The 26,513-nt window shown below is 43.8% G+C and overlaps 1 protein-coding gene and 1 non-coding gene across 11 annotated transcripts in view; both read left to right on the top strand.

Moving 5' to 3' along the window:
• ATXN7L1 (ataxin 7 like 1) overlaps window positions 1–26,513 on the top strand; it is a 388,443-nt gene that overhangs the window by 267,230 nt on the left and 94,700 nt on the right. The gene's annotated exons all lie outside the window — the stretch shown is intronic.
• On the top strand, window positions 18,137–18,210 carry TRNAC-ACA. The gene has a single exon. It is a non-coding gene; the product is annotated as a tRNA-Cys (tRNA).

Raw genomic sequence — 26,513 nt, 5'->3', positions numbered from 1 at the left:
GGATTTTGGGCAAAGTGGGCAGCAGGGGAAGACCCTGAAGCTGGAGCACCCTGAACTGGTCATGCTCCTGGACAACAAAGGCCTGGGTGCCTGAGCTGCTGGGGGTGAAGCATCCTGAGAAAGGAACCAGACCACACATGGAGACTCAGTCGTCTAAACTCTTGTAAGTACTTGGGTTTGATTCTGAGATGGAAGTTACTGGACAGCTTTTAGATGGGAAGAAACAGGGCTTACTGTGGTTGCTGGGTAGGGAACACCCAGTAGAAAGGGGAGGTGGGGTCAGATTCCATCAGAAGGTGCCTGGGGAAGTTCAGGCGAGAAATCATGGTGGCCTGGGTTGGACTGGTGATGGTGGCACTGGGGAAAAGTGTGTTCTGGAGGTCTTTGGAAGGTGTGCTTCCCAGGTGGTTCAGTGGTAAAGAATCCTCTTTCCAGTACAGGAGACACAGGAGACTCAGGTTCGATCTCTGGATCAGGAAGATTCCCCTGGAGAAGGGAATGGCAACCCTTTCCAGTATTCTTGTTAAAAAATCCCGGAGCTAGAGCCCATGAATTGAACACGATAGCCACTGAGCATGCACATATGTGGGTGGATCGTCTGTGAGGTGTCAGAGAGCTGCAGGAGGCTAGGGTGGCCCCTGGGTTTGGGCCTGGACAGTGGGTGAATGGTGGTACTGGATGGAGATAAGGAAAAGCAAGGAGTTGGAGGAGACAATCTAGCACCTGGTTATGGATGCATCTGTCACATTAGATGTGCCAGTTCAATGGGCAGGAGTTGGCAGATGGCTGGATATAGGCTTGTGGACTTCAGACAGAGGTCAGGGTCAGAGAGACGAGTCTGAGGCTTATTAGCATATAGGTGGTCCTTAGAGCCCTGGGGACAGATGAGATGAGAGCAGCTGCCCAACATTTTTCATTCCATGGTTCCTCTGCGATGAACAGAGAGATGGACCTGGACCCCTGTCCTGACGGGGCCCAGCCTTTGCCCCAAAGGCCGAGGGGGTCAATGTCCTGTCCCAGCTGTCACTCCTTTGCAGCCGAATGCATCGTGTGGCCACACAGTGTGAAGGAGAAGAAAGAACTCTGGGCTGGGCTCAGGACCTAGGTTCTGGGGTCAGCTCAGGCACTGTCAGCTGCGTGACGGCCAGCCTAAGGCCCTCCTGGGTCCTGGGCTCATCACCTAGAGGGACTGAACCAGGTGATCTCGGGATCCATCCAGCTGTCACATGGTTTTCCTGTAAGTCAACCAGTATGAAGAGTAAAAAGAATTCCCATACACCACTCACATTAAAAAAACAAAACCATTATAAGGACATTTGTACAGTGAAAGGGAAACCATGCAATCAATCGTGGAATGCTGCTGTTTGGGGCTAGGAAGGCGATTTCAAACTTAGAGAAAAGTTGCAAAAATAGTTCAAACACTCCTCCTCATGTGTGTGTGTGTATCCATTTTTACATTTTTAATTTATTATACATTTTTGAATAGTTTGAGAGTAAGTTGCAAATATCATATCCCTTTACCCCTAAATATTTCAATGTGTATTTCCTAGAAACAAAGATATTCTCTTAGGTAACAGTAGGAAGCTAATATACTTGATGTGGACGTAATTCAAATTTTTCCAGTTACACTGTATAGCAAAAAAAAAAGAAAAAAAGTTGGAAGTCCAGACTGACCTGCGCCTTTAGTTAGCATGCCTAACTCATGATCCATACTTCAGTCTGCCATCCACAGCCTTGACTCTTGTGAAGACGCAAAGTCATGTGTTTTGTAAAATGTCTTTTGATTTGGTTTGCTTGATGCTTCCTCATGGTTAGACTCAGGTTTTGCATTTGGGAGTGGAAGGCTCTTTAAAGGGGTGAAATCTGAGTCCTTAAAGGGAGTGAGATCTGAGTTGGGCCAAGGATGAACAGAAATCAGAACAGCCCTTTGACTAGGTACCTGATCTCTCAGAAGCCTGAATGGGATTTGAAAGAGAATATTCACCTGGTGTGGTCATGGTATGTGTGAAATACATTCTGAGCTAACATTTTGGCAAGAAAGGGAACTCTCTCCCCAGTAGAATTATTCTCCCTGTTATTCTGAGTGTCTGATAAATCGTTGCTTCTATATAAGGCCTGCATGAGCAGTGACCCGAGGGCTGGTGATGGTTCTCATGTTTTACAAATGGGAGACCTGAGGCCCAGGGAGCACGTGCATTTAGGGGCCTCCACGCTCATGCCCTTTCTACTCAGCTGTGCTATTTCAAAAGAGTGTTTTCTCCAACAACCCTTGCTTGGCTTTGCTCAAAACAAGGATTCAATAAAGACTCTAGCTCCATTTTCCACTCATGTCAATGACTGATACTTGATTAGTGTTCAGGATTGCTGTCATCGGCATAATTTGCACAGATGCAAAGACCAATTTTGTTGTTACTGAGGCGGAAAGATCGATTTCCTCAGAAGTTATCAGAGTTAGAGAGAACCAATAATCACCGGGGTGTCTCGCTGGCTGATTCTGAAAGGAAGCTTTGTTGCCTCTGGCATCGTGAGCTGTTACGGTGATGAGCCAGGAGGCTGGGACTTGGAAGGCCCAACTGCATGTGTACGTGCACCGCCTGGCTACTGCACCACGGCCATGTGACACGGCACGGCGGTCAGCCTCCAAAGTAAAGAAACCCCAACCACCACCGCTGCCTTCTCAGTGTTGCTCTGAGGGGCACGTGGGACCTTGCAGAGATCACCTTGTAGGCGTGGCCAGTGCCATAGTGATCACTGCCTCCTTACCCAGCCGAGGATTCCTGAGGAGAAGACTTCCTTCCAGTCTGAACCGCTGAGCGAGGCTGCCGCGCCCACCCTCGGTGCAGCAGCTGGAGTGCTGGGTTCAAGTCCAGCTCTGCAGCAGACTGCCTGACCACTCCCAGTGTCTGGCAGTGGGCTCAGTGCGCTGAGTTCCTGGCCCCAGATCCTGGCACAGATACGCAGTCATTGTTGGTTTTTCCCCTTCTCCATCCTGTGCTTGCTGTCCATTTCCTTCTCCTCACATTATGCTCCTGCTCCTCCTTTCCCCTCTCAGGCTCCCTCAGTCAAAACAAGAGTTACTCTTCTGTGCCAGAATATGAATCACATGGGCTTCTCTGGTGGCTCAGTGGTAGAGAATCCACCTGCAATGTAGGAGATGCAGGTTCAGTCCCCAGGTCAGGAAGATCCCCTGGAGGAGGGCATGGCAACCCACTCCAGTAGTCTTGTCTGGGTACAAAGAGTCAGACACGACTAAAGCAACTGAGCATGCACGCATAAACATACAGTGGTTGGGAAGTTGAGTCTTTTCATCTCTGACTGGGAAAGTAGAAATCCCCAACAAATCCTGGTTTGCAAAGCAATGAGCTTGGCCTTAGGAGACTGGCACTTCATCATTTTAGCTGGAGGATCAGCTGGATGCTGGACTGGGTGTGGGTGTGTCAAGACGGGGAGGGGTGAACCGTGGCCCCTGGGAGGCATCCGCTAGGGGTAGCTGTGGGATCACCAGCCAGTGACCTGTTTCGTTGGAGGGACCAGATTGTATGTGTGTGTATGGGATGTGGGGTATCTATTTTGATTCAAAATGAAGATGACTTTCCTGGAAGTAAGAATATGGAAAAAATAAACAGTCTGAACATTTGCATGAATGGTTATGAATATGAACTAGGTTACAAATGTAAGTATTTAGAATAGCAACAGAATGAACCCTTAGCAAGTGGTAATCATTTTTTGTGGTGTTTAAGGGCGTGGATTCTGGAGCAAAAATCCTAGGTTTACATCCCAGCTCCAGCATTTCTAGTTGTACAGCCTTGGGGAAGTTACTTCACCTCTCAGTGTCTCGGTTTCTTTGTCTATAAAATGGGCATAATCATAGTATCTACATGGTAGGATTGTTGTGTCAATTAAATGAATTCATTTACATAAGACACTTAGGAAAGTCCCTGGCAGATATTATCTACTATGTGAGAGTTATTATCTGTTGTATTGATGAGAAAGTCAGTGAGAAAATTGAGTTTTGCTTGTATCCAGGCATATTTTGAGAACACCAATGAAGAGGTTGGTAATCCTGAACTTAGAACACAAGCTATATCTCAAGGCTAGGTTTGTACACCAGACACAGGCACACGTTGGGCAGTGCAGGCTTCCTCTTCTAAAGCCTCAGATCTCCAGGACAGACATTTGGATCTCTTTGCTGCCATACATGACGATGTGTTCTTTGAACAAGGATCTTGACATTCACTGTGTTAGTTTCTTAGGGCAGCTGTAACAAAGTACCACGAAACAAATTGATTGTCTCACAATTCTGGAAGCCAGATGTCTGAGATAAGGTGTCAGCAGGCTTAGTTCCTTCTATGGGCTGATTCTGTTTCAAGGCTCTTCCCAGCTCTTGGTGGTTTGTGAACAGCCATTGACCTTTCTCTGCATGTGGGTGCATCACCCCAATCTTCCCTTCATCTTCCCATTGTGCTCTCCTGTGTGTATCTGTCTCTGTGTTCAAATTTCCCTTCTGCAGGACACTGTTGTGTTAGATTAGGTCCCACCCTAATGACCTTGTCTTAATTTGATCATCTGCAAAGAACCTATTTCCAAATAAGGTTATATTCATAAATACTGGGGCTTCCTTGGTAGCTCAGTTGGTAAAGAATCTGCCTGCAGTGTAGGAGACCCTGGTTTGATTCCTGGGTTGGGAAGATCCGCTGGAGAAGGGATAGGCTACCCACTCCAGTATTCTTGGGCTTCTCTTGTGGCTCAGCTGGTAAAGAATCCGCCTGCAATGAGGGAGACCTGGGTTCGATCCCTGGCTTGGGAAGATCCCCTGAGAAGAGAAAGGCTACCCACTCCAGTATTCTGACTTAGAGAATTTCATGGACTGTATAGTCCATGGGGTTGCAAAGAGTTGGACACGACTGAGCAACTTTCACTTCACTTCACTTCATAAGTACTGGGGGTTGAGACTTCAACATCATTTAAGGGGATACAATTCAACCCCTTACATTCACACACCATTAAGCCCTCATGTCTGAATTGCAGAAACTGCTTTCCAGCTGGCTGATCCATTACCCCTCACCTCTCATCCCAGCTCACTTTCCATAAAGGGAGGGAAAACTCCATTTTCACCACAAGGCATCTATTGCGTCCCTAATACTGTGATCCGAAAACAACATCGAGCTCAAATGGATCCAGATCAAACACCATCAGCACCATGTTGAAAGCCCAGCCTGTACCATGTTGCAGGCTGGGGTCTGACCTGGTTTTGGGTAAAGACTTCATTTTGTATGAGGGACTCTACATTGGCCCAGGGCTCCCTGGCTGAAGTTCAGTGTGGGAATGATGAGAGGGGCCATCAGGGATCTTTTGAGTTTTCTCTGGGCTCTATTCTGGTACCCAGAGGCGGTCTCACAGTGCAATAGTATTAGCTTTGGGAAGTGAGTATCATCTCTGACCTGCTGCTGCCCAGCTGTGTGAACTTGGACCTGCCTCTCTGGAGATGAGTGTTCTCCGTAGTCCACTGGGGAAGTTGGATTCACAATAAAGCTCACTTTATCTTATTTAATCCTCACAGCAAACTGCTAAAGCAGGTGTTGGTATCCCCATTTCACAGATAGTTAGTCAGTTCAGTTCAGTCGCTCAGTCGTGTCCGACTCTTTGCAACCCCATGAATCGCAGCACGCCAGGCTTCCCTGTCTATCACCAACTCCCAGAGTTCACTCAAACTCAGGTCCATCGAGTCAGTGATGCCATCCAGCCATCTCATCCTCTGTCGTCCCCTTCTCCTCCTGCCCCCAATCCCTCCCAGCATCAGAGTCTTTTCCAATGAGTCAGTTCTTCGCATGAAGTGGCCAAAGTACTGGAGTTTCAACTTTAGCATCATTCTTTCCAATGAACACCCAGGACTGATCTCCTTTAGAATGGACTGGTTGGATCTCCTTGCAGTCCAAGGGACCCTCAAGTCTTCTCCAACACCACACTTCAAAAGCATCAATTCTTCAGTGCTCAGCTTTCTTCACAGTCCAACTCTCAGATCCATACGTGACCACTGGAAAAACCATAGCCTTGACTAGACAGACCTTTGTTGGCAAAGTAATGTCTCTGCTTTTTAATATGCTATCTAGGTTGGTCATAACTTTCCTTCCAAGGAGTAAGCGTCTTTTAATTTCATGGCTGCAGTCACCATCTGCAGTGATTTTGGAGCCCAAAAAAATAAAGTCTGACACTGTTTCCACTGTTTCCCCATCTATTTGCCATAAAGTGATGGGACCAGATGCCATGATCTTAGTTTTCCAAATGTTGAGCTTTAAGCCAACTTTTTCACTCTCCTCTTTCACTTTCATCAAGAGGCTTTTTAGTTCCTCTTCACTTATTTCACAGATAGGAAATATCTTAATTAAGAAATTAAAGGACCCACATTTTTATATTAAATGACCCTGCCTCTTTTTTTTCTTTTCTATCATAATTTATCACAGGATTGAATATAGTTCCCTGTGCTATATGAAAGGTCCTTGTTGTTAATCCATTCTATATATCTTAGTTTGCATCTGCTAATCCCAAATTCCCAATCCCTCCTCCCCCACCCTCCCTTCCCCTCGGCAACCAGGAGCTTGTTGTCTGTGTCTGTAAGTCTGTTTCTGTGTCATGGATAAGTTTCGTTTATGTCGTATTGTAAATTTCACATAAGTGATATTATATGCTGTTTATCTTTCTCTTTTTGGCTTACTTTGCATAGTACAGTAATCTCTAGTCCATCCATGTTGCTGCAAATAGCATTATGTTATTCTTTTTTATGATTGAGCATTACTCCATTGTATATATGTACCATACCTTCTTTATCCATTCATCTGTCGATGGACATTATGGTTGCTTCCATGTCTTAGCTATTGTAAATACTGCTGCTGTGAATATAGGGGTACATATTCCTTTTTAAATTATAGTTTTGTCCAGATATATGCCCAAGAATGGGATGACTGGGTCATACGGCAATTCTGTTTTTAGCTTTTTGAGGAACCTCCATACTGTTTTCCATAGTGGCTACACCAATTTACATTCCCACCAACAGTGGAGTGTTCCCTTTTCTCCATACCCTGTCCACCATTTGTTATTTGTAGACTGTTTAATGATGGCCATTCTAATTGTAAAGTGGTACCTCATTGTAGATTTGATTTGCATTTCTCTAATAATTAGCGATGTTGAGCATCTTTTCATGTGCCTCTTAGCCATCTGTATGTCTTCTATGGAGAAATGTCTATTTGTTTTTTCTGCCCATTCTTTGATTGGGTTGTTTGTTTTTCTGTTATTGTATGAGTTGTTTGTATATTTTCGAAATTAAGCCCTTGTTGGAATGATCTTGCCTCTTTAACTAATTCATAAATCCAAGTGGTTTTCCATCTCGGCTGCAGAGTATAATCACTTGGCAGGACTTTGGGTTTGAGGTTTGATGTCTCTGGGAGTCAGGACTGAGGAACCCTATTTTGCAAGAGCTCTTCAGGTAGTTCTGATTTAGTTCCAGCATTGAGAGCACTGCTGTAAACGTCCTGTGATCCTTTGGTCTAAAAGCTAGAGGAATGCATATTGCCTCTGTGCTCATTGCTAAGCTCCGTGGGCCTTCACTAACCCCTTTTCTCCCTTCTGACTTCCCCAACCAATGCCCCTTTCTTGTAGTGTCTCACTTGGTGATCAGTTGCCTTTGTGGCCCTCATGGGCTAGACTGGTCGTCATGGAGCTGGATGCCTTCTACCAGATGGCTTACAGGTTCTGGCTTTCTGATCCTGACAGAGCCATCATCCTTCATTCACAGATTGTCTCCACCGTATTTTTCAAATTGTCATTGAAACTCAGTAGTGGATCATGAAATCAGTAGAGTGAAGCATTTAAAAATAAAATAGGGAAGAAAAAGAAAACATAGGGTAGGTTACATAGTAAAGAAAAGCAATGTCTTGTGAAATTTCTGTTTTGGATCACTCTAATGGGAGAAGGCAAAGAGGAGCTAAAGAGCATCTTGATGAGGGTGAAGGAGGAGAGTGAAAGAGCCAACTTAAGACTAAATATTAAAAAACTAAGATCGTGGCATCTAGCCCCATTACATGGCATGGCAAATAGAAGGTGAAAAGGTGGAAGTAGTGACAGATTTCCTCTTCTTGGGCTCCAGAGTCACTGCGGATGGTGATTGCAACAATGAAATCAGAAGACGACAGCTTCTTGGCAGGAAAGTGATGACAAACCTAGACAGTGTGTTGAAAAGCAGAGACATTACTTTGTTGTCAAAGGTCTGTGTCGTCAAGGCTGTGGCCTTCCCAGTGATCATGAATGGTCGTGAGAACTGGACCATAAAGAAGACATAACACCAGTCAATTGATGCCTTTGAACTGTGGTGCTGGAGAAGACTCCTGAGAGTCCCTTGGACAGCAAGCAGATCAAACCAGCCAATCTTAAGGGAGATCAACCCTACATATTCACTGGAAGGTCTGATGCTGAAGCTTCAGTATTTTGGCCATTGGATGTGAACAGACAACTCATTGGAAAAGTCCCTGATGCTGGGAAAGATTGAGGGCAGAAGGAGTAGAGGGTGTCAGAGGATGAGATGGCTGGACAGCATCACTGATGCAATGAGCATGAACTTGGGCGAACTCCGGGAGATGGTGAGGGACAGGGAGGCCTGGTGTGCTACAGTCCATGGGGCCGCAGAGTCGGACACGACTGAAGTGACTGAGCACGTACACACACACAGGCACAGACACACACACACACACACAGTCCAAATATATGTTTTATATATGTATACACATATATGTATATATATATATATATATGCATGCATGAGTGCTCAGTCGTGTCCAACTCTTTGTGACCTTCTGGGCTGTTGCCCACCAGGCTCCTCCTAGGATATATATATATATATGGGATCTCCATGAAAAGCCCTTCTTACTGTGAGTTACAAAGTATAGTGCAGACAAAAAATGTTTCAATTGCCCTATATTGGCTTATATTTATCATTGCTTCAGAACATGAAATAAAATGCTACTCCTCTAAGAGGTCATCTGGTCCACTGATCTCCAAAACTGGTGCTCTGCAGCTGCACAAGGATCCCCTAGGAAATTTGTTAAAAATGCCAAATCCTCAGGCCCAGCCCCACAAAGTAAAATTTACTTGACCCAAGAATGTGTATTTTCTGATTCTGAGTTTTGGGAACCACTAATCTAATCTACTTTCTTGATTTGACATTGAGTGGCATGCCCAAGGTCATGTAGCTCATTAGTGGCAGAGCTGGGATTCTCCACCCCTTGCCCTCCTCCATCTTTCCATTCCACAAGTCTCAAGGGAAGGCCTAAGCGGAGGTCCTAACATGGAATGCTTGCAGTAGAATTACCTGCAAAGGTTTTTAAAAATATGGATGCCCTAGCCCACCCCAAACCAATTAAATGACAACCTCTGGGGATGGGCCTGAGCATCTGGCCTTCTGAGAATGCCTCTCAAACTTTAATCTGCATATGCCTTCTCTCACCCCTGCCCCCAGGGCCTTGCTACAATGCAGACTCTGCTTAAGGTCTGTGTGAGGCTTTGAGATTCTGTTCAAAACAGGTTCCCCTGTTGCTGGTCTGGGAACCAAGCTTTGTGTAGCAGGACCTTAAGGTATGGTCCCAGGTCCCCAAGAACCTGCAGACTTCCTCACCTCTGCCAGCATCTCACTTTCCTGCCTCACTTTATACTCTGTGGGTTTGCATTTGCTTTCCCTTCAGCAGGCTTTCCCCTGTGGCTCAGCTGGTAAAGAATCTGCCTGCAATGTGAGAGACCTGGGTTCAATCCCTGGGTTGGGAAGATCCCCTGGAGAAGCAAATGGGTGGCTCAGACCGTAAAGCATCTGCCTACAATGCAGGAGACCCGGGTTTGATCCCTGGGTCAGGGAGATCCCCGGGAGAAGGAAATGGTAACTCACTCCAGTATTCTTGCCTGGAAAATTCCATGGACGGAGGAGCCTGGTTGGCTACTGTCCATGGGGTCGCAAAAAGTTGGACACGACTGAGCGACTTCACTTCACTCACTCCAGTATTCTGGCCTGGAGAATTCCATGGCCCATATAGTCCATTGGAAGGACTGATGCTGAAGCTGAAGCTCCAATACTTTGGCCACCTGATGCAAAGAACTGACTCATTGGAAAAGACCCTAATGCTGAGAAAAATTGAGGGCGGGAGGAGAAGGGGATGACAGAGGATGAGATGGTTGGATGGCATCACCGACTCGATGGACATGAGTTTGAGTGAACTCCAGGAGTTGGTGATGGACAGGGAAGCCTGGCGTGCTGCAGTCCATGGGGTCACAAAGAGCTGGACATGACTGAGTGACTTTTACTTTCTTTCTCTTCAGCAGTGATTTTCCACTGTGTCATTTATCAAAAGTTGGCCTCCCTACCCACACTTTTAAGTATCTCAACAGCAAGGACCACGGTTTTAAATTCTTCCCCCTTGCCCTCCCTAGCCCATCCACCTAGGCCTGCACTCTTCTCTACAGGTTCCTGAAAAAGGTGGCCGTGTCATCACCAGCTCTGGCTTAACTCCATCCATCAGCAGATAGTGAGGGTTCATCTAAAGGAACAGTGAGCCCGCACCCACAGCCTGTCCTGGGAGGGCTTGCCATCCTGCAAGGGAGGGAAAGCATGTGCCTACGTTGCTACGACTTAAGCCTACTGAGAGGTATGGGTACTGTGCAGTGGGGTTAAAAGCACGCAGCCAGATGACTGGGGTTCAAATCCCAACTCTGCTGCTAATTGTGCAGACTTGGACAATTTACTAAGCCTCAGTTTTCCTAGTTATAAAATAGGGACAAGAATAGCACATAATTTGTACAGTTGTTTTGAAGATTAAATGAGTTAACAGATATAAAGTGCTGGCCCTCGTGGTAAGCTGTATGTCAGTGCTGATATAATTTAATTGTAGTACAAGAGAACAGTTTCATGACATGCTAGAGCCTGAAGTATTCATCAAACGTGGATCCTCCAGAGATGGAGATAGTCCATTCCTGGTAGTGGGAACAGCATGGGCAAAGGCCCAGAGGCAGACACACAAGGACATCAAGAACCAGTTTGTTCTGACTCACACCACAGGGGTGCCTGTAGGGAGCAGTAGCTGATGGGCTTTGAATGTCAGTTGAGGCCAGGTGGTGGAAATCCTTGAAGGCCACACTGGAGAGTTAAGATTTTATTCTGGAAGCAATCAAGAGCCAGTCCTGGGAGATCTTTTAATATAACTTTTCCTATAAAAATCACAGAGTATGTCTCAGTTCTGAGCAGAATGTCTCAACCACTCCCCTCTTTCAGGTATTGCGGTTAATTTTCTTCATACCTCCTCTTGTCTACCTCACAGTGTTGCTCCAGGCTTTTCTCATTGTCTGAGTGAACATTCAGGACAATTAAATGACCTTCAGCCAGGTCACCATAAGGGTCATATAGCCAGGAACACATATAATCATTGGGGCTCACAGCCCAAAACTGCTGGGCCACTCTGCCAGTGGGATCTTGTCACCTCCCAGCCACAGAGCTCTTAAAAGACCATATTTCCTCATTAAGAGCTTTGAGCAGGAACCTGCAGCTCCCACAAGCTTATCTTTCCTTCTCCCCCCTCCTCCCCCTTTAATTCTTAACCCAAGGATAATATACTCAAATGGTAGGCTGTCTCTCTCTCCCTCACACACACACACACACACACGTGGGTAGGCAGCAGAGAGAGCTGCCTGCTACTCTATGATATAGTTGCAAGTTGCCTAACTTCTCTGTACGCCCAAAAGTGAGGAGTTTATCAGTAACGTGAAGGTCATAGGAGCCCACATGACATTGAATTGTCATGAAGGTTAAATGAATTAGTACAAGTAAAGCAGAACTGTGTGTCTTAGCACAGGGTCAATGATCAACAGGCATTAGCTATTATTATTATAATAGAGGAAATTGGAAGGGCTCATGGTCTGCCACATTACAATGAGAAAGAAAATATTATTACCAATTTGGAAAGGAGTAAAAGGATTATAAAAGGCATTGTATGTGAAAATCTGTGACAATAAATTTGAAAATCAAGAGGAAATGGGGAATTTCCTAGCAAAATAAAAATTATCAAAATTGCCCCCAAAGAGGCAGAACATCTGAATAGACCAATAACCATAGAACACTTTAGATAGAGTTCATTAAAGAGATACGCTTTTAAAAAAGCCTTCGTGGTCTTATAACTGGATACTGTCTAGTCTTCAAAAACCAGGTATTGCCTTTCTTATTCAAACTATTTCTGCCCCTAGAATAAGATGAAAATTTCCCTTGATTCGTTTTACGAAGCCAGCATGACCTGAATATTCAAGCCTAAAAAGCACAAATCTCTTCTATCTCAAAAGCTTTGAGGTAAAAGATGACCCTAACAAAGAAAGACAGGGAAGAAAGCAGGATTTGGTGTGCGTGACATGCCCTCGCTTGGGCAGTAGATCTGCACCGGGAGGCATGGAAGCGTCACCTGAGCAGCCTCCCCGGGCCCCACTCCTGAGATCCTGACCTTATTAGTCTGGGGAAGGGCCGGGCCGTGGAAACGTTTTCCAGCTTCCCAGAGCCACTGCTTAAGGAAACTGGAAATCCCGTTAAGTGCACAAGCCTAGTTTATGGATCTTAAACCAGCTGAGTCGAGCAGCAGTTCCAGGAGAGACTTCCCACCCATCCTTTCATGTGACCAGAGCTACAACAAGCAGCCGTTGGCTACAGACATACCAAGCCTCCCTTCAGAGCCCAGGGGGTTCCACAGAGCTGCATGTGTCCTGTGCTCAAAGACCAAAGACCTGGTCAGGAACAAGACCGCTCATATTTGTGGATTCTGAGCCAGCAACTTTGCCTGCTGCAAAGGAAGGCCAAGAGAGCCCACAGAGATTTTTACTCTTTGGAATTCAGGGGGATTTTAATGACAGCCCTGTTCATGATTGTGCTGGAGGGTGATTGAGCTTACACCGTGAGCGGCCCTGTGAATACACAGCAGTGTGAGTCTACATTTTTAGCTCTCCTCCTTAGTCCATTTCCAGTTCCTGGGTTCAGCACCAGCGTGCACAGCACTGTGACCGCTTGTGACTGAAGCCTCCTCAAACCACCCTGTAAGCATCACAGAAGAGGGAAGAATGTCCTGCATCCTGTTCTTCCAGTAGTTGGGTTCCCTGACTAGGGACTCTATGGTCCCTTCCAACCACCTATCCTCCTCAGAGACAACCCTGTTAGTTTAATATCTGTCTTCAGCCCCGGTCTTCTATATAAATCTTGTTTCTATCCCTTGCTTCATTGAATAATAATAATAATGAGGCAACTTGAATGATCCTCACCATAACACAGTATAAGAAAGGAATAAATGAGTAGATTGCTGGCTTATATTTGGATAATTAATATAGGAGCAGTGCAGACTGTCTCTTCCTCTGTATGCCTCCATCCGCAGCAGGAAATCCCGCTGGGCTTCTTGGAGTCGCTGCACCATTAAACAAAGGGAGAAGAAGACAAAAGATGCCAAGAACTGGTGATGAAATGGGACAGTATCTGGTGTTTGCTTTGTAATATTCCCTAAAAGGAACAGTTGGGAGGTAGGAGTAGATGATATAGGATTGGCAAAATACTAATTGTTGAAACTGAGTGGTGGGCACATGGGCATTTGTTATACCATTCTTTTTGTGTGTTTGAATTTCTTCTATAAGAAATGAAAAGAATAGGAGAGAACACATGTTGACAGAAATGAGTTCCATCAGCCCATAACTGGCAGAAGATCTGACACTGAATGGGGAAAGTACAAAAAGAGGGACTGGACTCTTGGTGCAGAGCGGCTGGTAGTGCCTATTCAATTCAGTCACTCGGTCGTGACTGACTCTTTGTGACCCCATGGACTGCAGCACGCCAGGCCTCCCTGTCCATCACCAACTCCCGGAGTTTACTCAAACTCACGTCCTTTGAGTCGGTGATGCCATCCAGCCATCTCATCCTCTGTTGTCCCCTTCTCCTCCCGCCTTCAGTCTTTCCCAGCATCAGGGTCTTTTCAAATGAGTCAGTTCTTTGCATCAGGTGGCCAAAGTTTTGGAATTTCAGCTTCAGCATCAGTCCTTCCAATGAATAGTCAGGACTGATTTCCTTTAGGATGGACTGGTTGGATCTCCTTGCTGTCCAAGGGACTCTCAAGAGTCTTCTCCAGCACCACAGTTCAAAAGCATCAATTCTTTGGCACTCAGCTTTCTTTATAGTCCAATTCTCACATGCATACATGACTACTGGAAAAACCATAGCTTTGACGAGACAGACTTTTGTTGGCAAAGTAATGTCTCTGCTTTTTAATATACTATCTAGGTTGGTCATAACTTTTCTTCCAAGGAGCAAGGATTTTTTAATTTCATGGCTGTAGTCACCGTCTGCAGTGATTTTGAAGCCCCCCAAAAATAAAGTCTGTCACTGTTTCCACCGTTTCCCCATCTATTTGCCATGAAGTGATGGGACCAGATGCCGTGATCTTCGTTTTCGGAATGTTGAGTTTTAGGCCAACTTTTTCATTCCCCTCTTTCACTGTAATCAAGAGGCTCTTTAGTTCTTCTTCACTTTCTGCCATAGGGTGGTATCATCTGCATATCTGAGGTTATTGATTTCTCCCAGCAATCTTGAGTCCAGCTTGTGCTTCATCCAGCCCAGAGTTTCTCATGATGTACTCTGCATATAAATTAAATAAGCAGGGTGACAGTATACAGCCTTGACATATTTATTTCCCGATTTGGAACTAGTCTGTTGTTCCATATCCAATTCTAACTCTTGCTTCCTACCTGCATACAGATTTCTCAAGAGGCAGGTCAGGTGGTCTGGTATTCCCATCTCTTTCAGAATTTTCCACAGTTTGTTATGATCCACACAGTCAAAGGCTTTGGCATAGTCAATAGAGCAGAAATTGATGTTTTTTTGGAACTCTCTGGCTTTTCCAATGATCCAACAGGTGTTGGCAATTTGATCTCTGGTTTCTCTGCCTTTTCTAAATCCAACTTGAACATCTGGAAGTTCACATACTGCTGAAGCCTGGCTTGGAGAATTTTGAGCATTACTTTGCTAGCACGTGAGATGAGTGCAACTGTGTGGTAGTTTGAGCATTCTTTGGCATTGCCTTTCTTTGGGATTGAGATGAAAACTGACCTTTTTGAGTCCTTGGCCACTGCTGAGTTTTCCAAATTTGCTGGCATATTGAGTGCAGCACTTTCACAGCATCATCTCTGAGGATTTGAAATAGCTCAACTAGAATTCCATCACCTACACTAGCTTCGTTTGTAGTGATGCTTCCTAAGACCCGCTTGACTTCGCATTCCAGGATGTCTGGCTCTAGGTGAATGATCATACCATCATGATTATCTGGGTCGTGAAGATCTTTTTTGTATAGTTCTTCTGTGTATTCTTGCCACATCTTCTTAATATCTTCTGCTTCTGTTAGGTCCATACCATTTGTGTCTTTTATTGTGCCCATCTTTGCATGAAATGTTCCCTTGGTATCTCTAATTTTCTTGAAGAGATCTCTAATCTTCCTCATTCTGTTGTTTTCCTCTATTTCTTTGCACTGATCACTGAGGAAGGTTTTCTTATCTCTCCTTGCTATTCTTTGGAACTCTGTATTCAGATGGGTATATCTTTCCCTTTCTCCTTTGCTTTTCACTTCTCTTCTTTTCACAGCTATTTGTAAGGCCTCCTCAGACAGCCATTTTGCTTTTTTGCATTTCTTTTTCTTGGGGATGGTCTTGATTCTTGTCTCCTGTACAGTGTCACAAACCTCTGTCCATAGTTCTTCAGGCACTCTGTCTATCATATCTAATCCCTTGAATCTATTTGTCACTTCCACTGTATGACTGTAAGGGGTTTGATTTAGGTCATACCTGAATGGTCCAGTGGTTTTCCCTACTTTCTTCAATTTAAGTTTGAATTTGGCAATAAGGAGTTCGTGATCTGAGCCACAGTCAGCTCTAGGTCTTGTTTTTGCTGATTGTATAGAGCTTCTCTATCTTCAGCTGCAAAGAATATAATGAATCTGATTTCGATATTGACCACCTGGTGATGTCCATGTGTAGAGTCTTCTCTTGTGTTGTTGGAAAAGGGTGTTTGCTATGACCAGTGCGTTCTCTTGGCAAAACTCTATTAGCCTTTGCCCTGCTTCATTCTGTATTCCAAGGCCAAATTTGCCCGTTATTCCAGGTATTTCTTGACTTCCTACTTTTGCATTCCAGTCCCCTATAATGAAAAGGACATCTTTGGGGGTGTTAGTGCTAGAAGGTCTTGTAGGTCTTACAGAATCATTCAACTTCAGCTTCTTCATCATTACTGGTCAGGGCATAGACTTGGATTGCTGTGATAGTGAATGGTTTGCCTTGGAAATGAACAGAGATAAATCATTCTGTCATTTTTGAGATTGCATCCAAGTACTGCGTTTTGGACTCTTTTGTTGACTATGATGGCTGCTCCATTTCTTCTAAGGAATTCTTGCCCACAGTAGTAGATATAATGGTCATCTGAGTTAAATTCACCCATTCCAGTCTATTTTAGTTCGCTGATTCCTGAAATGTCGACATTCACTCTTGCCATCTCCTGTTTGACCACTTCCAATTTGCCTTGATTCATGGACTTAACATTCCAGATTCCTATGCAATATTGCTCTTTACAGCATCGAACTTTGCTTCTATTACGTCACATCCACAACTGGGTGTTGTTTTTGCTTTGGCTCCGTCTCTTCATTCTTTCTGGAATTATTTCTCCACTGATCTCCAGTAGCATATTGGGCACTTACTGACTTGGGAAGTTCATCTTTCAGTGTCCTATCTTTTTGCCTTTTCATACTGTTTACGGGGTTTTCAAGGCAAGAATACTGAAAGGTTTGCCATTCCCTTCTCCAGTGGACCACATTCTGTCAGACCTCCCCACCATGACCCGTCCATCTTAGGTGGCCCTACACAGCATGGCTCATAGTTTCATTGAGTTAGACAACCAATCTGATCACCAATCCATGTGATCAGATTGGTTAGTTTTCTGTGATTGTGGTTTTCAGTCTGTCTGCCCTCTGCTGGAGAAGGATAAGAGGCGTATAGAAGCTTCCTGATGGGAGAGACTAACTGAGGGGAAAACTGGGTCTTTTCTGATGGGGGTGGGGGGGGGTCATGCTCAGTAAATCTTTAATCCAATTTTCTGTTGATGGGTGGAGCTGTGCTCCCTCCCTGTCATTTACCTGGGGCCAAACTAAGGTGGACTAATGAAGGTAGTGGCACCCTCCTTCAAAAGGTCCCATGATGCACTGCTAGCGTACTGTGTGTATGTACTGTGGGGCCTATTACAACCTTGAATGTTAATTGGAAGGACTGATGCTGAAGCTGAAGCTCCAATACTTTGGCCACCTGATCCGAAGAGCCAACTCATTGGAAAAGACCCTGGTGCTGGGAATGATTGAGGGCAGGAAGAGAAGGGGGCACCAGGATGAGATGGTTAGATGGCATCATCAACTCAATGGACATGAGTTTGAGCAAACTCCAGGAGTTAGGGAGCCTTGCATGCTGCAGTCCATGGAGTCACAAAGAGTCAGACACAACTGAGCAACTAAACAACAACAAATCGCAGTGCTCAGCACTGTGTCTGGCTCAGATAAAGCACTCTCAAACGAGAGTCAGCAGATCCCACAGGACATGGGGGTCTAGTGGGAAAGAGGCTAAGGAAAATAGAATGTATTCAAGGTATTTAATTTGAAACTGTTTTAGTCTTCATAGGTGAGATCACAGAGGAAGGGCAAGTCTTTGTTTCCATAGAATAAATTTGCCAGCTCTGTCTGAAAGCTTCCACCTTTTCAGTTAATGCTGACAATGTCATGTACCCCATCAGGAAGAGAGAACATAAATATGAGAGTAGGAGATTCCAGAGCAATGGAGAAATCCAGTCGTGGCTCACATGTATCCTCTCTGCTTGCTCCGTCACCTCCTTACTTTGTCTCGTATTCTCTCCTTTCCTTCCCACTCCACCCCCATCTCTCTGCTTATTCACTTTGATTAGACTTTGGAAGACTTAAAATATTTTCCCTTTGAAAAGGACCTGGCCTGGTCACTGATGTTTATAAATCAACATTTAAGAATCACTTTCATTTACTAACAAGCTCCATCTTCCCTGGTGGCTCAGACGGTAAAAGCGTCTGCCTACAATGCAGGAGACCCAGGTTCGATCCCTGGGTCAGGAAGATCCCCTGGAGAAGGAAATGGCAACCCACTCCAGTACTCTTGCCTGGAAAATCCCATGGATGGAGAAGCGTGGTAGGCTACAATCCATGGGGTCACAAAGAGTCAGACATGACTGAGTGACTTCACTTTCTTTCTTCCTTTCCATCTTCTAAGAAACTCCAGAGCCAGCCAAGTCAAGATATTTTTTTAAAAATATAAAAGAAGACTGAGGGCTGCCAAAGCTTCAGAACAGCACACAATAGACAACAGACCACCAGCTGGAGGGGCCAAGAGTGGGAAGAGCTGGGACATACTTGATTCGGATGTTAACCAAAGATTACTGATGGTCTACTTAATCTGCAAAGGATTACCTTAACAGGAGTCAGACTGCCTCTTCTGACTTTTGTTTAACCATGGAATTTTTGAGTGATGGCAGGTTGGCCTCTCCAGCCACAGCAGCTGCTCAGGCTGTGGGGCCCACTGAAAAGTGATTTGAGTGAAGGGTTCAGTTTGAGGGTTTTTTTGTTTTGTTTGTTTGGGTTTTAGCTTTGTTTTTAGCATTTACTGCCTGAGAATCCCTTCCATGTGTCTGGGCCTTCCTGGTGCAGAAAGCACGTTTATTTTTGGATCATTTCATTTGACATTCCCAGCAGTGGTGAGAGGCAGGCTGGCCAGGAGTCTCAAACCCTTGTTTACAGATGAGGAAACTAATACTCAGAGAATTATGATTTTTTAGGGTCAAATAATTAGTACATGGCAGAGTTACAACTGAATTATTCAATTGTCTGCTATTAGGAAGGTTAACAATCCAGAGATAAAGACAACGTGATATACTTAATATTGCTTAGCCATGCAATGTCTGACCCTTAGCAGGGCCTCAAAAGGATTGGAAGGGTGTATAGATGTGTACATGAGTGAATGGAGCTCCTGGAAGTTGGAAAGTGGGTCTTTTTCACCTTTGTACCCCTGGTGCCACTATTGTGCTTTGACATACAGGACCCACTTAATAAATATTTGTGGAATGAACAATCTACTTACGTGTGCCATATACTTTTGTACCAAGACAAGAGTTTGTGAAGAAGGTTAACTTTCTGAAGCTTTAAAGAATAGAAGAGGCTGGACTTCTCTGGTGGTACAGTGGATAAGAATTTACCTGCCGGTGCAGAGGACGCAGGTTCAATCCCTTGTCCAGGAAGATTCCACATGCTGCCGGCAACTGAAGCCCATGTGCCACAACTACTGGAGCTCAAGTGCTCTAGGGACCGAGAGCCCCAACTAATGAGACCCTGTGCTGCAGCTCCTGAAGCCTCTGCACAAACTAGGGTGGCCTCTGCTTGCTGCAGAGAAAGCCCTTGCACAGCAACAAAGACCTAATGTGACCAAAAAAATTATTAAAAAAAAAAAAAAAAAAGAATAGAAGGGGCTGAGAAATGCAGTGTGACTATAATTATTATTATTTATTGACATATTATTCACCACACTTTGATGTAAAAAGACCTCCCATTCATTCACGTATTTATTCAACAGATTATTGAGAGCCTGCTGAGCACTCAGTTCTGTTCTAGGTATTAGTGATATAACAGTAAACAAAAAAAGGTAAAGTCTCTGCTCTCATCAAAATCACCTTCTGTTTGAGAATGACAGGTAACAAGCAACTAAATAGACAACATTAATAATACTTGGAAAATTAAGCAAGCGAGGAAGGAAGAGAGTGATGCTGAAGGGGTTGCTATTTTCTCCATGAAGGTCTCTCTGATACTGTGATATTTGAGCAGTGACCCAAAAGAAGTGGTGGGGGTGAGTTGTGAGGTGTTCCAGGGGAAAAGCATTTCAGACAGAGGAAACAGACAGTGCAAAGGCGCTGAGTCTGCTTGGAGGGTATGAGAAATACCTAGGAGGCTAGTGTGACTGGAAGGGAGTAAATGAGACAGACAGTTCCAAGAGATTAAAGGATTTTGAGCAGAAGAGCGATGGTCTCCCCAGACCTTCCTTGATTTAGCTCACCAGTTATTGCTCACATCTAAACCAGCAGCATGGCATGAGTACCAGGGCAAACAGATAGACAAGAACGACACATGAGGCTGCTGTGACCCTATCCCCACCCAACACTGGCTCCAATTTGCTCACATTGACTACAAATGCTCATTCTAGGCCAACTGTACCCATGGCTTGCCAAGACCTCAGTGGCTATCACTGAGTGCTGTGAGGGCCTTGGGGGTCAAGTACGCCAAGCCATTCAATCAAACTACAAATTCAGTCCGGCCATAGTCTCAGGTGGTTGGCCTCCTAGTCCTAAAATCTCTCAGGTTTAAAATCCTGTGATCTAACCTTGTAAATTTTAAATCTGTATTTAGATTTTTACTTTTTTTTTTTCAATAAAGAATAGGAAAGAATGTGTACATTAAAAGAACACTTTTTTTGCCAATAGACTTTATTTTTAGGACAGATTTAGACTTTTAAAAATATTGCAAAGATAATTTAGAGTTCTCACATACCCCACAGCCAGTTTCCTCTAATATTGACATTTTACATTAGTATGATAGACTTTGCAATTATTGAACTAATATTGATCCACTAAAGTCCATAGTTCATCCAGATTTCCGTCGTCTTCTCTAATGTCTTTCTGTTCTAGGACACCACATTACGTTCTCTCTACTTAGGCTCCTCTTGGCTGTGAGCTTTCCTTGCTCGGTAACTTTGAGAGTTGTTTCTGTTGTTTTTGTTTGGAGGATCTTTCAGTGCAACATGTGGGATCCAGCTTCCTGACCAGAAATCAAGCCCGGGCCCTGCACTGGGAGTGTGGTGTCTTAGCCGCTGGACCACCGGGGAAGTCCCAGCCTTGGGAGTTTTGAGGAGTACCAATCAGGGAGTTTTAGGAAGGCTCTCTGTAGAAATGTGTCTGGTATTTTTTCTCATGATTAGACTTGGGCTGTGGGTCTTGGGGCTCAAGATCACAGAGGTACCCTTTCCTCGCATCATTAGCATCACACTGTCATCATGGTTTAGCACTGTTGACATTGCCCTGGGTCACCCGGCTGAGGTATGTTTGTCAGGTCTCTCCACTGTCCCCTTTTATATACACTACTCTTTGGAAGGAAATCCACACGTAAGGAATAGAAAGTACGCTCTCCTTCCTTAGAATTAGCCATTTCTCCAGGGAGTCCTGGTTCTTTTGATTGAAGAATAATATCAGAAACCAATATCCATTGCTACTGAAGTATTGTTTCTCGGCCCTCTCAGCTGACAGAGCAAGAAAAAAAAAAGTATATATATATATATACACACATACACACACACACACACTAACCTGTGTATAAATACATGTCTGTAGATATTTCTATTTTTGTGTGATAAGTGACCCTATGGAATGTAGCCCACCGGGCTCCTCTGTCCATGGAATTCTCCAGGCAAGAATACTGGAGTGGGTTGCCATGCCACCAGGGATGGAACCTACGTTTCCAGCACCTCCTGCATTGGCAGGGAGGTTCTTTACCGCTAGCAGCACCTGGGAAGCCCATTTCTGTATGTAACCATCTATATTTATGTTGAGGAAGAAACAGGAGTTCATACTGATGTCTCCAACTCTAATCTATTACCATATGGATTCTTCTAGCCTCCTCCCCTTACTTATCTGTACAAAGGTCTCCATAGGAAACAGCTTTATCAGTAAGAGTGCAGTGCTGATGTTCCTTTAGTCTTACAAATTCCATTCATTTCCAAAGCTACTTAGGTCAGCCCTTCTCCCCAGTCCTCTTCAGTGGGGTGGTTTTACATATTTATAATACAGTTAGTCTCTCGTCACCATCTGCCTTCCTTCCTGAGATCTGAAGGGCACACCTTTTAATTTACATTTTATCTCAGATAATAAGTCAATTTATTTTAGATAATAAATTTATAGAGAAAAATCACCATGAGAAACAAAATAGTCCAATCATACTTTCTCATTTTCCCAGGGTTTTTTTTTTTTTTTTTTTTAAGTAATTTTCATTTTATGTAAGACCCAGGGATCGAACCCAGGTCTCCCACATTGTAGACAGATACTTTACCAGTCTAAGCCACCAGGGAAGTCCCATATGTAAGTAATACATTAATACAAGTTAAAGTCCCCTTTACTACTCTTCCAAACCCAGTTCCTCTCCTAGTGGTAAATGCTATTCTTCATCTGAGATGTGATGTGTCTGTGCATGCTTTTCTCTTGCACTTGTAGCTGCATATATATATACTGATAGAAAATGACTAATATTGCTATATATGTTTGAACATAAATGGTATCATACATGACTTCTGCAACTTGATATTCACCAGACGATTCATCTTGGTTGTCTTTCCAGTCTGTGTATGGCTTTGTGCCTCGTGAATTTCATTGCATAGAATGGACATGTTGATTACAATCCTGGGGTTTTCCTCCTGCTATTACCAGCTATGCTGCAAGAACAGTCCTCTACATATGCAGTGTTTCCCCAGGAATTGCTGGGGCATAGAGATGCACATTTTAATTGTAACAGCTCCTGTCAAATTACCCATCAGCATATTCAAGCTAGAAAAAAAATCTTGTTCTATATTATGTGACTGAGAGGAGAGAGAAGAGGATCCAATTGCTAGTTTTTAATTTGTTTTAATGTTTCTCCCGGGAGAATAGTAACTATGGGGTAAGTCCTATTGTGTGTTATTTAAAAGAACCTCATGCTGTGATGATTTCAATCATTTCCAAAATGTTAATAGTTAATTTATTAGAAGAGGGGGCAGTGTGGTAGAGTGGTCTATCCACTCTCAGACACTGATTCTGAATAGACGCTGCCGTAGTTGTATGAATCTGCAGGAGCTCCTCATTTGCTTGACAGGGGCCTGGAATGCCACAGTCACAGAAGGACCACGATGGCAGATACTAGGTGAGATTCTTCCTGGCCTCTCACAGGCTCCTGATGAGTAGGAAGTTCATGAGTTTTTTTGTTCAGCCATCATGGGCTAAGAGCTGGGCACGGGGATGCCTTTTTGCCTTCCAGTTATTCAGGCAGATTGGAAACGCCTGGAATGCCTCTGCAGAGGTAACCACTGCATCTCTGAACCTTCCTTTCCTGTTTGATTGAGTGTATGTCGGACACCAGGCAAGAAGCCTGGCACGGAGGGGACAGAGGTGAGGGTGGCATGCTGCTGCCACGGGCTTGCTCACAGCAGCTCCGCCAACTGTTACACTGACCCGCAGCTCCATCTTGGTTTGCTTTCACTAAATGGCAAGTGAGACACTTTCTGTGCTACCTGCAGGAGTGGGGGTGTGTTAAGCATCCTAAAATAATGTGAACAGTGGATTCAATCCTTCTGCACGTGCCAGATGTGCATCCCTCCCAGCGGCACTCTCACAGCCTTCTTTGTGCTCCTGGAATTATTTCCCGGATGATTGGGAGTTAGGATGGATGTGTGCAAGCTAATAACATGCTGTGCTGCCAGTTCATCAGAAATGGAAAAATTAAATTAAAAAGTTGCTCACCATGTTCCCATTCTGATTAATCAGAACCAGGTATGTGCATGACATTCAAAGAGCAGATTGCTCCAAAGAGGATGCACTCACACAACTTATCAACCGTGGGAAGGCAGAGATAGTGCCATCTGAGGATGAGGTGAGGAAGGATTCAATCAGATTTTTTTTTTTAAGGTTTATGGAGCATCTTTCATTGCACACTAATTATTAGGCGCTTATTCTCCCAATAGTCCTGTAATTTGCCATAACTGACTCCAGGATGGGGAAGGCAGAGATGGACAGGATCTGGTTGTTTCCACTTAGAGTTCTTTTCTAGCTTTTCTCAGAGCAAAGGGGATTTCTCTTGTTTGATCAATGGTCAAACAGTAAACTCTCTTTCTTTTCTCCTCAACACTGTGTTCTGAATCTGGTTTGTCCTGTGTAGTGAACTGAACTGTGCACCCTAAAAAATAAGCGCAAACCCCTACCCACCCCCTGCCTATGAATGTGACCTGATTTGGAAATAGCATTGCAAAAATAATTGAGTTAAGATGAGGTTGTATTGGATTAAGGTGGGCAGTAAACTCAAGAGAAAGGAGAGAAAGGTTTGGAAAGAGGCACACAGGGAAGAAGGCCATGTGAACCCAGAGGCAAGAGATGGAAGTGGGGCAGGTGACACGACAAACGGAGAGACAGGGAACAGAGTCTCCCTCAAATTTTCCATAGGGAGCCAACCCTGCCAGCATTTGCTTTTGGAACTCTGGCCAGTTGAGCTAGGAAAGAATAAATTCCTGTTGCTTTAAGACAGAGTTTACCACACAAAGTTTGTGGTACTTTGTTCCAGCAGTAGAAAACTAATACACCCTGTCTTTTGGTTCTCTTGAAAAAGGAGGTTTTAAACCCAGATATTCTGTTCCCATCAAAGAAAGACCCAGAACCTCATTGAGCAATGACTTTCACTTCCAAAATCTAGCCTATTTGGCAAGTACGCTTCTCCTGTTGCCCCTGGCTTTGCAACAAAGTCAAGTGCCAATGGGACAAAATTTTTTTTTTAATCTTTTTAATTCTGTTTTTTTTTTAACTTAAAAAAAAAAAAACACCCAAAACAATTGACCCATTTATCCTACCCCTTGCCTCTGTTTTCTGTATTTATGAGTTTGAGGTATATGTGTGTATACATATTTATATTTAGTCCCTTACATAGAGAAATCATATGGTATTTCTCTTTGATTTATTTCACTGAGCATAATGCCCTCAAGGTCCATCCATGTTGTTGCAAATAGCAAGATTTCATTCTTTTTAAAATTAAAAAAAAAAGACTCTCTAGTTGCAGCCTGTGGACTTGGTTGCCCCATGGCATGTGGGATCCTAGTTCCCCGACCAAGGGTCAAACCTATGTTCCCTGCATTGCAAGACAGATTTTTGACCTCTGGACTACCAGGGAAATCCCTCATTGTTTTTTATGCTGAACAGTATTCTGTTGTGTGTGTGTGTATGTGTGTGTGTGTGTGTGTGTATAAATATACACACTGCAGTTTCTTTATCCATTTATCCATTGATGGATACTGAGAGTTGTTTCCATATCTTAGCTATTGTAAATAATGCTGCAGGGAAGTGTGCTTGTATCTTTTCAAGTTAGTGTTTTTGTTTTATTCAGATAAATACCCAGAATTAGAATTACTGGATCATGTGGTAGTTCTATTTTTAATTTTTTGAGGCACCTCCATACTGTTTTCCTTAGTGGCTGCATCTCCATATCCTCACCAACACTTGTTATTTGTTATCTTTTTGATAAGTCATTCTAACAGATCTGATATCTCATTATGGTTTTACTTTGCATTTCACTGGTGATAAATGAGGTAGAGCATCCTTTCATGTACCTGTTGCCCATATGTATGTCTTCTTTTGAAAATGTCTGTTCAGATCCTCTGTCCATTTTGTAACCAGATTATGTGTTTTTCTGCTATTGGGTTGTATGCGTTCTATATATATTTTGGACATTAACCCATTATCATATACATATGATTTGAAAATATTTTCCCCATTCAGGAAGTTGCCTTTTTATTCTCTTGATTATTTCCTTTGCTTGTGGAAAGCTTTTTAGATTGATGTGTTCCCATTTGTTTATTTTTGCCTTTGTTGCTTTTGCTTTTGGTGTCAGATTGAAAAAAATCATCTCCAAAAGCTATGTCAAGGAGCTCACTGTCTATATTTTCTTCTGCAGGTTCTGTGGTGTCAGGAATAACATTCAAATCTTTAATCCATCTGAGTTGGTTTTTGTAGATGGTGTAAGATGTGGTCCCATTTCATTCTTTTGCATATTGCTGTCTAGTTATCCCAATACCATTTTTTAAAAATAATTTTACTTACTTTTGGCTGTGCTGGGTCTTCATTGCTGTGCGGGTTTTTCTCTAGTTACCGCAAGTGGTGGCTACTCTCTAGTTGTGGTTCCAGGCCTTCTCATTGCTGTGGCTTCTCTTGTTGCAGAGGACTAGCTCCAGAGTGTGTGGACTTCAGTAGTTGTGGCTGCTGGGATCTAGAGCACAGGTTCAATAGTTGTGATGCACAGGCTTAGTTGCCCCACAGCCATATGGGAATCTTCTTGGACCAGGGATTAAACCTATGTCTAATGCATTGGTAGGTGGATTCTTTACCACTGAGCCACCAGGAAAGCACCCCAACACCATTTATTAAAGAGACTATTTCCTATTGTATATCCTTGGCCCCTTTGTTATAAATTAATTGACTATGTATGCATGGATTTATTTCTAGGCTCTCTATTATGTTCCATTGAGCTATGTAATTTTTATACTAATACCACACTGCTTTAATTACTATAGCTTTGTATTATAGTTTAAAATTAATGAGC

This window comes from Bubalus bubalis, chromosome 8 (assembly GCF_019923935.1).
Source record: "Bubalus bubalis isolate 160015118507 breed Murrah chromosome 8, NDDB_SH_1, whole genome shotgun sequence".
Classification (NCBI taxonomy): Eukaryota; Metazoa; Chordata; class Mammalia; order Artiodactyla; family Bovidae; genus Bubalus; species Bubalus bubalis.
Note: the sequence above shows the minus strand (reverse complement) of the source record. Positions and strands in the feature narration are given on the sequence as shown.